The sequence below is a fragment of the Pseudophryne corroboree genome, chromosome 8, assembly GCF_028390025.1.
Source record: "Pseudophryne corroboree isolate aPseCor3 chromosome 8, aPseCor3.hap2, whole genome shotgun sequence".
In the NCBI taxonomy this organism is placed as follows: domain Eukaryota; kingdom Metazoa; phylum Chordata; class Amphibia; order Anura; family Myobatrachidae; genus Pseudophryne; species Pseudophryne corroboree.
The window spans coordinates 267255088-267272470 of NC_086451.1; the positions used below are offsets into that span (position 1 = coordinate 267255088).

The window sequence follows — 17383 nt, forward strand, 5'->3', positions numbered from 1 at the left end:
AGTTCCAGTCAACATATACCATCTGCCACAATCCATAACTCCAAGATGCAGTGCTGAGCACTACTGGTGGAAATATCACTCCTATGCCAACTTCCCCCACTAGAAATTTAAACTGAAAGTATGAACACTGCTCTTACATTTGCCAAGCAAACACATCCACCCAGCTTTCTACACCTTCGCTTCTTTTCCACACTTCTCTGCTCTCCTGCATCTCCATTCCTTTTCTCTCTCACATCCCATGATTTTGCCAACTACTTCATTTCCTCATGCCAAATACCACCCACTTCCTCCGACTCTCCACAATACAGCCTCAGTTTAATATCTCCTGCAACTTAAGAAAGTGTCTGCACTCATATCATCTATGCCCCCTTGACCTTCTCTCCTCCCTCACTGCATGGCCACCTTGTCAACTTCTCTATCTACAGCACATTTCAACTTTCCTTTAAACACATGCTATTCTTAGAAACCATCTCTCCAACTACTGCCCTGCGTTTCTCCTCTACCTCCAAACAACTTGTGTACAACTATCTGCTGTACTCTCACCTCTCCGCAATCATGGTTTGTGCCCCAACACGCCACTGAGGGGTGTGGTATGCAAGACCGGTTGTCAGCGACCGGCGCCGGGCTCCAGGCGGATAGGGGGGGGGGGGTAAGTGCTGCAAGGTTCGGTGGCGACCTGCGGTCACCATGGATTCTATTCCCACTCTATGGGTGTGAAGTCCCTGTTGGTCGGCATGCAGACCGTCTGGATAGTGAGGGAGCGGTTATGTGACAGTCAGTCTGACTGCCCGTCACATGACTACATCCCTATCAGACTGCTCTTTTTTTGTCTACCTCTGGCACATCTTCTGCTTCACTCCCACTATCTACTGGATTGCACAAGGCTCTGTCCTCAGAACTCTGCTTTTCTCACTATACATCTCTTCTCTTGGAGAACTAATTCACTAATTCTGCTATTTCTCCCCTAAACTTTTTTTCTTAACAATCTTCTGTAAATAATGGTTTCTCTGCTATCTTTCATAGTTTACATAGTTTCTGAGGTTGAAAAAAAAGACAAATTTGTCCATCAAGTTCAATCTATTTGTGGTCACCTACGCTGTATTATTTTTAGAACTAATTTATCTGTTGTGAAAGTCGGCCGTTTTGCTAAATTATTTTTTTTTTTAAACTGTAGTGCGTGATCTACCCACCATAACCCTGTATATCCTTATCCATTAGGAATTTATCTAGCCCATTCTTAAAAGTACTGACCGAGTCTGCCATTACTACTCTATCTGGCAGGGAATTCCAAACACGTATTGTCCTTACTGTGAAGAAACCTTTTTGCCTCTGTGTGCGAAATCTCCTCTCTAACCTAAGAGGATGTCCACGTGTCCTCTGAGTTGATATTACCAAAAACAAATCCCCCGCAAGCTCTGTGGATTGTCCCCTTAGATTTCTAAATATTAATCATGTCCCCTCTTAATCTCCTTTTTTCCAGTGTAAACATGCCTAGCCTAGCAAGCCTTTCCTCGTAATAAAGCGTCTCCATCCCCCTAATCAATTTGGAAGTCCTCCTCTGAACCTTTTCTAGTTCCAGGATATCTTTTTTTAGTATGGTGCCCAAAATTGTGCACAGTATTCAAGATGTGGCCTCACTAGCGATTTATATAATGGGAGTATAACACTCTCATCCCTTACATCAATTCCCTGCTTTAAGCATGCTAATACCTTGTTTGCTGCAATCCTGCTTTGGGTACTGCTACTAAGTTTGTTATCTATGTAAACACAAGTCTTTTTCCAGTACAGAAGCCCCTAATTAAACCCCATTTAGTATGTAGGTGGTATTTATGTTCTTGCTACCAAAGTGCATTACCTTACACTTGTCTGTATTGAACCTCATTCCCCATTTTGCTGCCCATGCTTCCAGCTTAAATAAGAAGCTCTGAAGAGACACAACAGTGCCCTTCCGAATTTATAACCTTACACAGTTTAGTATCGTCCGCAAAAATGGACACCATGCATGCCCGATCACTAAACAAAGTTTAACATGTCTGTAAAAGAGCTTATCTTCTCTCCTGACAATATCACAGTCTTGAGCACCACCAGCCACATTGCCCTCTGCTAGCTAGCATCCCCTCACCAAACTATCACCACTTCAATTCATCTTAAATGCAACAAGACTGATCACTGCACACCATTCTGCAAATCCCTACACTGGATCACATCGCCATCCAGGAGATCAGCTTGAGAATATGCTTCTGTAATAGTCATCCGAAGCCATCTTGCCAGTGTCTGCTTATCAGCAGGCCATCCTCTCTTTGGAAACCCGTAGAGAATCTGTCTTTCTGATGGCATGGACCACGTCCAAAAATGCATCTCCAGCAGAAAGGCCCGGTACCTGGAAAGCCAGGACTACAATTTCTTTGTTAAGGTGGAATTTAGACACCAACTTCGGAAAATACCCAGATCTAGTTCTGCGAACTACTTTATCTGGATAAAAAAAATAAAAATAATTAGTGGGGGAACGACATGATAATGCCCCTAAATATGATACTCTTCTGGCTGACGCCATAGCCAGTAGAAAGAGAACTTTAGCTGTCAACCATTTAAGATGGGGCAACTTGAAGGGCTTTCAGGACTAGACTGAAGTCCCAAGGCACTGTAGGAGGAACAAAAGGAGGTTGAATGCGCAGCATTCCCTGGAAAAAAGTATGCACATCCTGTAAGTTGGCAATATTCTTTTGGAACCATACAGTCAATGCTGACACTTGCACTCTCAAAGAAGCCACCTTCCAACCTTTATCCATTCCTGCCTGAAGGAATGCTAAGACCCTGGAAACTATGAAAGACCTAGGGTCCATTTTCCGTTCACTGCACCAATGAATATAGGTTTGCCATATCCGGTGATAAATGCGAGCTGAGGAAGGTTTCCTTGCTCTGAACACTGTTTGAATTACCTGTTGCGAGAATCCTCGACTTCAGGATAGAGGTTTCAAGAGCCACGCCGTCAAAGACAGTTGATCCAGGTGTCTGTGATAACAAGGACCCTGCATCAGTAGATCTGGACGTTGAGGGAGCAGAAGTGGAGCATCCATCGACATTCTCTGCAGATCTGTGTACCAATGCCTTCTGGGCCAAGCCTGAGCTATTCGTATCACGGCACCTTTTCCTTGCTTTATCTTTCTCACCACCCTGGGTAATAGGGTGATTGGAGGAAACACATACCCAGATGAAAGTCCCATTTCACCGACAGGGCATCCACAGGAGATCACTCTGGGTTCCTTTGTTCTTGACCCGTATGCGACAACTTTGTTGTTCAGACGGGACGCCATGAGATCTCTCTGGCAACCCCCACTTGTCTACTAAAGTCTGGAAGACCTCCTGGTGTAGAGCCCATTCGCTTGCCTGAATGGCATGTCGACTGAGAAAATCCGCTTCCCAGTTTAGGTCTCCAGGAACGAACACTGCGGACAAGGCTGGATGATGAAGTTCTGCCCACTTTAGTATGAGACTTACCTCCATCGCTTTTCGGATCCCTGATGGTTGAGGTACGCTACTGCCGTCGCATTGTCCGAGCGGATCTGAACTGGTTTTCCCTGAAGAATGTCCTTTGCCTTAATCAGTGCCATGTATATGGCCCAAAGTTCCAATATATTTATTGGCAGGCAACCTTCATCCTTGGTCCATTGCCCCTGAAAACACAACCTTCCTGACACTGCTCCCCACCCCTGGAGACTGGCATCCGTTGTCAGAATTTCCCAATCCGATATCCAAAAGGGTCTCCCCTTGTCCAGATGGGATGTCTGTAGCCACCAGGTTAATGACCTTCTTACTTCTATCGTAAGAACCGTAGTCTGCGTTTTTATCGTCTGATGCAACCCATTCCATTTGGCAAGAATCAGACGCTGCAGAGGCCTCGAGTGGCATTGTGCATACTCCACCATGTCGAATGTTGACACCATCAAACCCATCACACGCATTGGTGCGTGAATGAATACCTTTGGACTGTGTAGCAAGTCCTGAATCCTTGACTGAACCTTGGATATCTTGTTCAGGAGGTAAAACTACTCTGTGAAGACTTGAATCCAGTACAGGCCCCAAGTGAGAGTCATCCGCTGTGACGGAACCAGACGATTTTGCCCAATTTATGAGCTACCCGTGCTTCTGCAGACACGTTATTGTCTGTTGCAGATGTCATAGGAGCAATTCCTGCGACTGTGCAAGGATTAAAAGATCGTCGAGGTATGGAAAAATTCTTATCCCTTGCTGGCCGAGATAAGCTGCCATTACCACCATAATTTTGGTAAATACTCTGGGGGCTGTGGCTAACCCAAAAGGTAGGGCCTGGATCTGAAAATGCTGTTGGAGGATAGCGAACCTGAGATAGCACTGATGGGACAGTGCTATGGGAACATGTAGGTAAGCATTCTGTATATCCAGGGATACCATATAATCCCATGGCCAAAATGATGGAACGTAAAGTCTCCATATGAAACAGAGGTACCCAAATGTATTGGTTTAGCACTTTGAGATTGAGAATGGGCCGGAATGACCCATTTGGCTTCTGAACTAAAAACAGGTTGGAGTAAAACCCCTGTCCTCGTTGTGCTCGAGGAACTGGAATGACTACTCCTGACTGAAGCAATTTCTGAACTGCCTCTTGCAAAGCCCTGGCCTTCGTCTCTACCCGAGACGGGCTGGTACAAACAAAAAAAAAAAAAATCCTCGAGGAGGGTGTTTTTTGAAGGCAAAAAGCATAACCTAGAGATATCGCTTCCTGCACCTAGGCATCTGTTGGAGACTGCTGCCAGATCTGTGCAAACTGAAGAAGTCAGCCCCCCACCCTGGGATCCCCCAGGTGGAGGCCCGCACCATCAGGCTGATGGCTTATCTGTCTTACCAACCGGTCCTCTGGTAGCCCAATACTTTTTAGTCTTACCAGACTTGTTGTATTGGGACTGCCTGCTATCACTTTTACCTTTAGCTTTTCCTTTAGACCGAAAAGGCCGAAAAGCCGGAACATTAGGTTTGAAATTGTATGGGGAAGAAAACTTTACTTTCGTGGAGTCTGCTTCTGACTCCAAAATATTTGTCAATTCTTTACCAAAAAGAATATCTCCAGAAAAGGGCAAAGATTCCAAAACCTTAGGATTCTGAATCAGCTTTCCACGTACGTAGCCAAACTGCTCTAAAAGCAGCTATTGTTGAAGCTGATGCCCTGGAGGCAATAGTACCCATATCCAATGCTGCTTCTTCCAAGAACATTGCAGACTGTTTTATATGTGCTATATGGGATTTTTGCTCTCTAGATGCCAGGGACATGCGGTCACGGGAGGCAGTGCCTCCCCTGATATTAATGATTAAAATACAAAAAAAAAATACTTGACATTCTGTGTCATAAGTATCTACTTTAGCATTTATATTATTTGAATCAGTTTCAGCCTGTAAAAAAACAGTTTTAAAAGTGTGCAGAGGCACCGCTCCCGCCATCACTGTGAAAGGGCTGGAAGTCAGGAGGCGAGGCCAAGCATTGGCAGTGAAAGCCCATTCAAAAAAGCAGCACAAGCGGCACCTAACAGAAGTGCTGCTTTGACAGAGGCATGCTTTCAGCTCATATGAAAGCACGCCCGTCACTGAGGAAGCTGTGACTGGGCAGTGGGCAGGTCTGGCCGAATCATTACTTCTGGACCTGGTATGAGGCTGTAAAAGGCACAGCTGCCACATTTAAATGGGCGTCAGATTACAGAGTTGTTTGCCACTTATCTATGGGTCCCCAGCGTCCCTGCACCCTAGCCAGATCCTCTGTGTACACTGCTACACCGGCGGGTGTCCAGGTGAGTAGGGAGTGCCATGGATCCATGTGAGGACTCTGTCAGGAGGGATCACTACAGGTGCTGGGAGCTCCACAGGGTGGGAGGGCTGTCTTGCGAGGAGGGATCGCTGCTGGGTCTGCCCGGCAGTATGAGAAAGGCTCTCTGGGGAAGGGTGGCATTTCTGCAGCCACGATAACCCCTGCTGAGTTTGCCTCCCTAACAGGGACCTCAGACTTCTCAGGAGCTCCCGCTGAGTGGGAGCAGCGACCCCCCTCTCCGTTCCCGCTACTAATAACAGTTGGCTGGCACGCTCTACAAACATTGCCACACCAGGTACATTCTCCTCACTAATGGTGGGCTGACAATGCAGCTCATGTTCCTGCAATGCTGAAAAACCAGGACACATCCTGATTATCAAAGCTTGCCTGCCTACCTCTCTACTTCATGGGTGTAGTATGGCTGACCGTCAGCTTACTGACGCTGGGATCCCGGCGGGGAGGGGCGAGTGCAGCAAGGCCCTTGCGGGCTCGCTGCGCTCGCCACGCTGCGGGCTCGGTGGCGACCTGCGGTCGCCACGGGTTCTATTCTCACTCTATGGGTGTCGTGGACACCACGAGTGGAAATAGTCCCTGTTGGTCGGCATGCCGACCATCGGGATACTGAGCCGGCGGGATGGTGGAGGAGGTCATGTGACTGTCGGTCAGCAGACCGCCGGTCACATGAATACCACCCCTACTTCATTAGTTACCTACAGTTCAGTGAATGCGACGCTCTCATCACTGTTCACTGTGGTATTAACAAAACACTATTGGTAGCAGCAATCCATCGCAAACCCTGGGGTGGCTCTTTTTCCTTTTACCATTACTCTCGTATTTCATTATCTAATTCACGGTTCTCTCATTTGGATTCACCACTTACACTCAGCCTTGCACTGTTTTATACATCAAGGCTGCCTGGGGATTATAAAACGAACAGCAGAAGCACTGTTTTTCTTCCAACTCCCCTCAATATACAGAGGAATGCTCATTCCGTCATTCAATGCTATTATAGAAGTGACTGAGCAGTAGCTGCATTTCTGAATAAGAGGGGCTCTTCGTTCCTCTGTACCTAGATTTTTTTTAATACTAATTTACTTACAGTATACACGTACAATTGTAAGTTTCTTTAGCACCTGATATACTGAGGTGCCAGCATACTCTAGCAGCACAAATATTTATAGCTGCAATATCTTTAGAGAGAATTAATACATTCAGAATGTTAAGGGCCCTACACATTAGGCGACCCGCTGCCGAGCTGCCAGACGGCCGATACGGCAGACGGGCGACCCGGCGGGGGGAGTGAAGTTTCTTCACTCCACCCCCGTCACCCGGCTCCATATGTGTACATGCTAATATGAACGAGATTGTCCATATAGGCCTGCATGCATAAGCGACCCGGCACAAACGATGAACGAGCACGTTCATCGTTGGTGCCTACACACTGACAGATATGAATGAGTTCTTGTTCATTAATGAACGAGAACGTTCATATCGAACACTGTTGTCGGCCAGTGTGTAGGGCCCTTTACTACAGCCCTATGAGAAAGGAACACAAGCTCTTCTGAATGTTCTTTACCAAGTAATGTTTCAATGTGCCTATCGGGCAATTAGCACATATTGTACCAAGTTGTTCTGAGGCTACACTGATACCATGATATATTTCACAAGACATTCTTTGAATAGTGTTTCTGCACACAAATGTATCAAAGGGAGTGTCTCCAATTCACAAAGCCTACGGTCACAGCTTTTTTGATGATAAATGTTTACTGTGCTCCTTGGATGACTGACAACGCATATTGAGCCAGACAATTATCGCCTCCAGTGTTGTGCTGTATTATATCGGTGGCCTGTTAATAGCCAGGCAATTTGAGGATTAAATATATGCCTTTTCCTGTGACTGTCCGGGATCATTTTATTCAATTAGCATATTAGGTAATTACCTTCAAATTATATGAATTACTTCTATTCCTTTTTACATATGTTCAGTTAGCACTGTTATACCCACGATTCTTCCCATACTGTGCTTACTGAACCTTTAAAGAATTCCCCCCCCCCCACACCTTTTTTATTATTAAATCTCAACAAGAGTTATATTTTAAAACAGTGCCCCAAAGTGTCTTTCCTTTCTCTTGCGGTTTTCCTGACCAGAAGCTTGTAAAGTAGCTGCACACTTCTGCTGCAGGGTCTGCCCAGCGTGGTGAGAAGGGCTCTTTGGCAAAAGGATTACTGCAGCACTGGAGTCACGGAGCTGTGAAATGGTGGGGAGGGATCTGAAAAGATCCCTCACCTACACAAACTGCTGCATCAGGGACAGCGGCGGTAACGGTCATCGGTTTGTGGTAGCGGGCATCAGCTCAGCTGATGTAGGGGTCATCGGTGGGACTCCGCAAACATTATGGCTGCAGTGCCTCACCAGCCATTGACCTCACTGCACGCTACTGCTAGATGCCATCGAAAAATCCCCCTCCAATGCATCAGCCCAGGCAGCCACTGCCTTTGCCATCCAAGCTGAAGTCACGGATGACCTTATGACTGCCCCAGACAGGGGGAAAAAATGGCTTTTAGAAAACCATCCACTCTCCTATCCGTGACATCATTTAATGACGTTGAAGGCAAAGGTAATGTCGATTTTCACACTAATGAAATCACATGTGTATCTACTTTAGGAGCCACCTCCCTTTTTAAACAATCCCCAGCTGGAAGAGGATAACTGGAATTCCATTTCTTAGGAATTCTAAACTCATTAGGTGTAGCCCAAGCCTCTTCCATGATTTCAGTCAGCTGATCTGACCCTGGAAACTCAGTCTTAACTGTTTTAGGATGTTTAAACACAGGCGCCTTGGTTTTTAACACAGGCTCCGCTGAATCCTCTAAGGATAGAATGGCTTTCATTGCTCTAATTAACTCGGCTATATCCACCGAGCTGAGACCTTCCTCCTCCTCTTCGTATGCTGAAGTAGAATTAATTGAGCTTTCATCCTCCAATGAATCCTCATCTGAACCATGTGTAGCCTGTGAGGATGAAGATTTACTTAACACCGGCTTATCAGCCTGTTTCTTTTGAGAGGCAGCTGCTGGAAGTGATACACCACAGGTGGGAAGCTGCATGTAAGAGTTAATCGTGTAACCTATCCCCGGTACAGGAGTTGGAGAAATTATCCTTTCAGCTATACTGGATAAAGTCTGTGCAAACATAGCCCAAGGTGGATCAACCTGCACCTGAATCTGCCTAGTATTTTTCAAGAACCCCTGGTGAAAGCTAAAACAATTTGCACACAAACCATCCTGAACCAGATCCTGAGAGGATAACACAGCTTTGCAAGACAAACATGATATGAGTGTTGGTGTTGCTGTGTGTGTATCTTCCTTATCTTTGCCGCTCTTAGACATGATAAATAATCAACACTTCCACAGTGTACTACACAATTTGTGACTGTAATCACTTTAAGCTTTTTAAAGTGACATACAATCCGACCCTACCCATGCACCAGCATTGAGGATCGGAATAGAACAAAACTGACAGAATATAGTAAAAAGTCAGCAATCACAGTGAACACAGACGCACCAGTCACACAGCCGCCTATGCTGCGACTGGGTCCCCTACGTGTACAGATACTGAGACGGAAGCGGGAAACAGTTTATGGCAGGAGATTCAGAGGAAACTGGTCATGAACCGGGGGAGGGGCGACCAGGAGAGCGACTGACTCCCCACTGATGACATCAACCCTAGGAATCGCGGCCTCATACTATTCCTGGAGCCTGTGTTTCCTTATGGCCTAGCGATGGTGCACCCAAGGTGACCGCCGCATCAGCGACTGTTTGGTAGTCTCCTCCCAAAACAGTGCGACTGTGTCCGTATTCCCCTTCTAAGTGGAACCGATGCCTTACCTTCTCCCCATGCTCCGGCCACAGCCTGGTAACGTCTGCTGGACCTGCTAGTATATCCGACACAGACGCCCGCCGAAACAGCACTGTACTCGTGGTTAAGCCTTGTCGCGACCTGGTGGAGAGTTGTTGGAGCGACTCTTTCTAAGGTACGTATAAGACGCTGTTTAGAAAGATTGCTCAGAAAAATAGTAAGACTATAAAAATAAAATAAGAAAGCTTAGGGCTGCTAAAAACCGGCAGGCCTCTGCCGCACCAAACAAAAAACTGATTTGCCTGAGCCAGGGATGTATGGACGGGCACGTTGCATGCTGGGAGGCTGGAAAGCTTTGACAGACTGGTGCAAATCTGCTGTTGCTTCATCATATCCCATTGTTATCCTGTGGATAACCTGTGGACCCTGCCGGAAAAAATAGGATTTTAAATACCTACCGGTAAATCTTTTTCTTGTAGTCCATAAGGGATATTGGGGACACATTAGTACGATGGGTATAGACGGGGTCAAAAGGAGCCAGTGCACTTTAAATTTCTTCCACTGGGTGTGCTGGCTCCTCCCCTCTATGCCCCCTCCTACAGGCAGTTCTAGGTAAAACAGTGCCCGAAGGAGAAATGACATACTTAAGAGAAGGATCATAACGAGAAGTGTGGCGAGATTTATTCACCAGCATACCATAACATAACTGGGCCAACAACAGCTGGCAACATAAACAGCTGAACAGGTAACACATAAAACAGAATCTGCAGAAAGTCATCGCACAGAGGCGGGAACCCAATATCCCTTATGGACTACGAGAAAAGGATTTACCGGTATATGTATTTATCCTATTTTCTCTAGCATCCATAAGGGATACTGGGGACACATTAGTACGATGGGGATGTCCCAAAGCTTCCAGAACGAGCGGGAACGTGCGGAGACATCTGCAGCACCGCCTGCCCAAACTGGGTATCCTCTTTGACCAGGGTATCAAATTTGTAAAGGTGTTCGTCCCCGACCAGGTAGCCGCTCGGCACAGCTGCAGGGCCGAGACTCCACGGGCAGCCGCCCAAGGAGACCCCACTGATCTTGTTGAGTGGGCCTTCAGAGACTGTGAAATAGGTAAGGCTGCCAACACATAGGCTTGCTGGACAGTGAGCCGAAGCAAACAAGCATGGACTACTTTGAAGCAGGGCAACCCTTTTTCTGTGCATCATATAGCACGAACAAGGAATCCGGCTTTCTGATCTGAGCCGTCCTCTTGACATAGATTTTCAAGGCTTGCACAGCATCCAATGCCTCCGGAGGGGCAGAAGCGCCTGAACTTGACAAGATCACATTAGGTTGATTCAAGTGGAATGCAGAGAGGACCTTCGGCAGGAACTGCTGCCTAGTCCTTAGCTCTGCTCTGTCCTCGTAAAAGACCAAGTATGGACTTTTATACGATAAGGCCCCCAATTCTGAGACACGTGAAGCAGAAGTCAGGGCCAGTAACATCACAGTCTTCCACGTGAGGTACTTGTGTTCTATCGTCATCAGAGGTTCAAACCAGGAGGACTGCAGAAATCGTAATACCACATCCAAATCCCAAGGTGCCGTAGGCAGCACAAACGGAGGTTGTACGTGAAGCACCCCTTGCAAGAAGGTCTGAACTTCAGGCAGTATAGCCAACTTCTTTTGGAAGAAGATTGAAAGAGCTGAAATCTGAACCTTAATAGATCCCAGACGTAAGCCTTGATCCACTCCAGCCTGCAGGAAACGAAGAAATCTTCCGAAGTGAAATTCGGCAGATCGATATGTGCGGTCCTCGCACCAGGAGACATAACTCCGCCAGATATTATGATAGTGTTTTGACATCACAGGTTTTCTGGCTTGCACCACAGTGACAATGACCTTTTTGAAAAATCCCTTGTGAGCTAGGATGTTCCGTTCAACTTCCATGCCGTCAAACAAAGCCGCCGTAAGTCCGGGTAGACGAACGGTCCTTGTTGAAGAAGAACCGAGTGGTAGAAGTCAAAGGGTCTTTGACGGACATGTCCAGAAGCTCTGCGTAACACGCTCTCCGGGGCAAGCAGAATTGCTTGTACTCCTTGATGCCGGATCCTCTGGAGCACCTTTGGGATCAACAGAATCTGCGAAAATACATAGACCAGCTGGTAAGGCCAAGGCGACGTCAGTGCATCCACTGTGCACGCCTGAGGGTCTTTGGTTCGCAAGCAATAGCAGCGTAGTTTCTTGTTGAAGCAAGACGCCATCATGTCGATCTGGGGGCAACCCCACCGGTCGATGATTTGTTAAAACACCTGAGGATGTAGGCTCCACTTCCCTGTGTGGATATCGTGGTGACTCAGGAAGTCCGCTTCCAGTTGTCTACTCCCAGAATGAATATTGCGGACAGTGCTATTGCATTTCTTTCCGCCCAGAGGAGTATTCTTGACACCTCTCGCATGCAGGCACTGCTTTTTGACCCTCCTTGTCGACTGATGCACGCCACGGCCATGGCGTTGTCCGACTGGACCTGGATTGCCTGATCCCAGAGCAGAAGGGAGGCCTGAATCAGAGCATTGTAGATAGCCCGAAGTTCCAGGATGTTGATCGGAAGTAGGGCCTCTTGGGCAGACCACCTGCACCTCTTGGGTGACAGCCCCCCACTCCCTCAGACTTGCATCCATCGTGAGGAGGATCAAATCCTGAATCCCAAAGCGTCGACCTTCCCGGAGATTGGAAGACTGCAGCCACCACAGGAGTGAAACCCTGGTCTGGAGTGACAGTTGAATCATCAGGTGCATCTTAAGATGGGAACCGAACCACTTGTTCAGGATGTCCAATTGAAAGGGTCTTGCATGGAACCTTCTCTACTGAATAGCCTCGTACGAGGCTACCATCTTTCCCAACAATCTTATGCAAAAATGAATGGAAACTCGAGTCTGTCGGAGAACCATGCAAACCATTTCCGGAGAGTTCTCACTTTGTACTCTGGGAGGAACACTTTCTGTGTTACAGTATCCAGTAGCATTCCCAGAAACAGGAGCCGCTGAAATGGCTCCAGGTGGGACTTCTGTAGATTGAGGATCCACCCGTGGTGTGACAGACGTTGGATAGTGTGATCTATATGGAGCAGTAGGAGTTCCCTGGAACTCGCTTTTATCAGGAGATAGTCCAGGTAAGGGACCACGTTGACCCCCTGGAAACGGAGCTGGAACATCATTTCCGCCATCACCTTCGTGAACACCCTCGGAGCTGTAGACAGGCCAAAGGGTAATGCCTGGAGTTGGTAGTGATCGTTCAGCAGGGCGAACCTCAGATAGGACCAATGAGGAGGCCAAATTGGGATATGGAGGTAGGTGTCCTTGTTATCAAGGGAAACTAGGAATTCCTGATGTTCCAGACCTGCAATCACTGCTCTCAAAGATTCAATCTTGAATTTGAAAACCTTTAGGTAAGGATTCAAAGACTTCAGATTCAAAATTGGCCTCACAGACCCATCTGGTTTTGGCACAACGAACAGACTGGAGTAGTAACCTTGTCCTTGCAGTTACAGGGGTACTGGAACAATGACTGGACCAACTTTGTGATGGCATGTAGTAGCGTAACACGCATATTTTCCAAAGCTGGTAAGCTCGATTTGAAAAATCGTTGGGGAGGAGCACCGTCAAACTCCAGCTTGTAACCCTGAGAAATAAGGTCCCTTACCCAGGAGACCTGGCAGGAACTTTCCCAGATGTGGCTGAAGTGACGTAACCGGGCTCCCACCTCGAGATCCTCCCGGGGTGGGCGGGCAACGCCATGCTGATGTTTTTGCGGAAGCTGAACTGGTGCTCTGTTCTTGAGAGCCGGTCACAGCTGTTTTCTTAGGTTTACCCCTGGTGCCTCTAGCTGCATTTGATGCACCTCTGGCCATAGATCGAAATCTGGTGGACCGAAAGGACTGAGTAGACGGTCACGGGTAGGTACGTCTAGCAGGCGGAGCGCCCAAGGGAAGAAACGTGGATTTACCAGCAGTAACTTTGAAAATTCATGCGTCCAGTTCGCCTCCGAAGAGCCATTCCCCTGTAAAGGGAAGAGATTCCACATTGTGTTTGGAGTCAGCGTCTGCAATCCACTGACGCAACCATATGGCTCTGCGTGCTGACACAGCCATAGCAGTGGTCCTACCATTAATATTGTGAATCTCTTTTATGGTGTCACAGAGGACTCTTGCAGTGTCCTGAATGTGTTTTAGGAAAGTTACCGTAGTAACCAGGGTCATGTCACCCGAGAGACCCTCCTGAAGTTGAGTAGCCCAGGAATGAATTGCATGTGTCATCCAGCTACCTGCAATGACCGGTCTTTGAGATACACCTGCAGCAGTATAGATAGATTTCAGTGTGATCTAAATTTTTCTATCCCACCGGGTCCTTTACCGTAAAAGGAGCCCGGAGCACCGCCTTCTTAGAGAGGCGAGAGACTGAGATGTCTATAGCCGGAGATTCTTCCCGGAACTTTCTGCCCTCAGGGGCAAAGGGGAATGTATGCAAAAAACATTTTAACACCTCATATTTCTTATCTGGATTTTTCCAGGCTAGTTTAAATAAATCATCTAATTCTTTAGAGGCAGGAAATGTGACAGTTTGTCTTGAGGGAGAAAAAACGACTGCCGATTTGCAGCATCCTCTAGGGGGAGCTTTAGCACATCTCTTATAGCTAAAATGAGGGGTTCAATACCTTGTGTAGGAGTGGAATCCTCACCTATGGGATCCACATAGTCTTCATCATCCTGTATATCATCAGTATCTGATAGAAGTGCAGGGAAGCACGTTTATGTGGACCTGCAGTAGAGCGGGGGGACGGGGGGGGGGGGGGGGGAGAGATGGGGAACATCAGCCCTGGCAGCCAGATCTGCTACTGCTTGTTACAGTTCTTGTGTTTTGTGGGCACTTGTCTGATCTGTCATCTCAGCTCACTGCATCATAGTTTCTCTTACGTCCTAGAGGATGCTGGGGTCCACATTAGTACCATGGGGTATAGACTGGTCCACCAGGAGCCATTGGCACTTCAAGAGTTTGAGAGTGTGGGCTGGCTCCTCCCTCTATGCCTCTCCTTCCAGACTCAGTTTAGAAATTGTTCCCGGAGGAGCCGGTCACAGCTAGGGGAGCTCTCCAGAGTTTCTCTAGTAAAAGTTATTTTTAGAGATTATTATTTTACAGGGAGGCTGCTGGCAACAGGGGGGCGGGGGAGTAGTGTCCGCCCTGCGGGGTCTGAGCCACTATCTCCGCTGACAGGACACCGAGCTCCTGAGGGGATCGAACGTTCACTGCCACAGGGGATTGCTCAAAGCAGCATGCCTTACAGAGACAGAAGATCAGTGGCGAGTTAGTCACCGCCCCCCCTGGCAAGCGGGGAGCCAGTGTGAAGATGGCGGCAACAGGGTAGTATTAACTGCACTCCGAAGCTCAGCGGTACATGGTGCGGCGCTGTGAGGGGCGCCCTGAGCCAGCGCCTACACCCTACACTGTCCAGCAAGCCTGTCAGGGTCCCAGGATCGCTGCCAGCACAAATCCCCAGGCCAGAATAATCTTCAGAAGAGCGGGAAGACAGCGCCATGAAAGAGGGCGGAGCTTCTCCTCAGAGCGGACACAGCAGCGTTCAGCGCCATTTTCCTGCCTGCAGAAGCCCTGACTGGGAGAGCTGTTCCTCCAGATCAACTCCAGCTGCCGTGTACGGTACCAGGGGGTTTTAGAAGGGGGGATGGGGGGGGGGGAGGCTGTGTAAAGTCTGTGTAGCCTACTAAAAAAGGTACACAGACAGCGCTGCTAGTGTTATTAGTTCTACCTTAAAAAGCGCTGTGTGTTGGTTGGCTCCAATCTCTGTGGCACACTCGGGGGGGGAAACGGTGTCTGACATTTCCGTGTAGGTGTGTGTGTAGGCGTGTGTTTTTGATATCTCACATAGCCATGTCTACGGGACTCTGTGTCATATGCTGCAGAAGATGTTTCCATGTACATAGGATTGTAATGCTTTGTCTCAGATCCCCATTGTTGAAGCTAATACAGAGACTGAAACTCAGGTGTTAAAGAAGTCTATGTCAGTTTGGTCAGGCTATGTCCCTATTCCTGCAAAATATCCTAGCATGTTCCCACAGAAACGTGCACTTGCCCAAATTATGCAAGATGACACGGATACAGATTCTGATACTGCAGACGGTGATGGGGAGGTGCTGAGGGGGGCGGCATCCCTTGCTAAGGGGGTGCAGCTCATGATTGAGGCCATTAGAAATGTGTAAAATATTAATGACACCACACCTGAGCAGGTTGAGGAGGCTTACTTCACTGACAATAAGAAAGCCTCGCTAACCTTCCCTGCGTCTAAAGAATTAAACGCTATATTTGAAAAACCCTGTGAAAACCCAGGAGAAAAAATTCCAGATTCCAAAAAGGGTTCTGGTTGCTTTTCCCTTCCCTAAGGAAGATAGGAAAAAATGGGTTAACCCACCTATTGTGGACGCATCTGTCTCCAGACTGTCTAAAAAGGTGGTTTTACCTGTCCCTGGATCTACCGCGTTAAAAGAACCGGCTGATCGTACAATTGACACTATGCTAAAATAAAAATTTACTTACCGATAATTCTATTTCTCGTAGTCCGTAGTGGATGCTGGGAACTCCGTAAGGACCATGGGGAATAGCGGCTCCGCAGGAGACTGGGCACAAAAGTAAAGCTTTAGGACTACCTGGTGTGCACTGGCTCCTCCCCCTATGACCCTCCTCCAAGCCTCAGTTAGGATACTGTGCCCGGACGAGCGTACACAATAAGGAAGAATTTTGAATCCCGGGTAAGACTCATACCAGCCACACCAATCACACCGTACAACCTGTGATCTGAACCCAGTTAACAGCATGATAACAGAGGAGCCTCTGAAAAGATGGCTCACAACAATAATAACCCGATTTTTGTAACAATAACTATGTACAAGTATTGCAGACAATCCGCACTTGGGATGGGCGCCCAGCATCCACTACGGACTACGAGAAATAGAATTATCGGTAAGTAAATTCTTATTTTCTCTGACGTCCTAGTGGATGCTGGGAACTCCGTAAGGACCATGGGGATTATACCAAAGCTCCCAAACGGGCGGGAGTGCGCGGATGACTCTGCAGCACCGAATGAGAGAACTCCAGGTCCTCCTCAGCCAGGGTATCAAATTTGTAGAATTTAGCAAACGTGTTTGCCCCTGACCAAGTAGCTGCTCGGCAAAGTTGTAACGCCGAGACCCCTCGGGCAGCCGCCCAAGATGAGCCCACTTTCCTTGTGGAATGGGCTTTTACAGATTTTGGCTGTGGCAGGCCTGCCACAGAATGTGCAAGCTGAATTGTACTACAAATCCAACGAGCAATAGTCTGCTTAGAAGCAGGAGCACCCAGCTTGTTGGGTGCATACAGGATAACAGCGAGTCAGATTTCCTGACTCCAGCTGTCCTGGAAACATATTTTCAAGGCCCTGACTACGTCCAACAACTTGGAGTCCTCCAAGTCACTAGTAGCCGTAGGTACCACAATAGGTTGGTTCAGATGAAACACTGAAACTACCTTAGGGAGAAAATGAGGACGAGTCCTCAATTCCGCCCTGTCTGAATAGAAGATCAGATAAGGGCTTTTACAGGATAAAGCCCCCAATTCTGACACGTGCCTGGCCGAGGCCAGGGCCAACAACATGAC

General features: G+C 47.7%; 1 protein-coding gene across 1 annotated transcript in view; it reads right to left on the minus strand.

The window, feature by feature from the left end:
• Nucleotides 1-17383, minus strand: part of MCTS1 (MCTS1 re-initiation and release factor) — a 139425-nt gene that overhangs the window by 71795 nt on the left and 50247 nt on the right. The gene's annotated exons all lie outside the window — the stretch shown is intronic.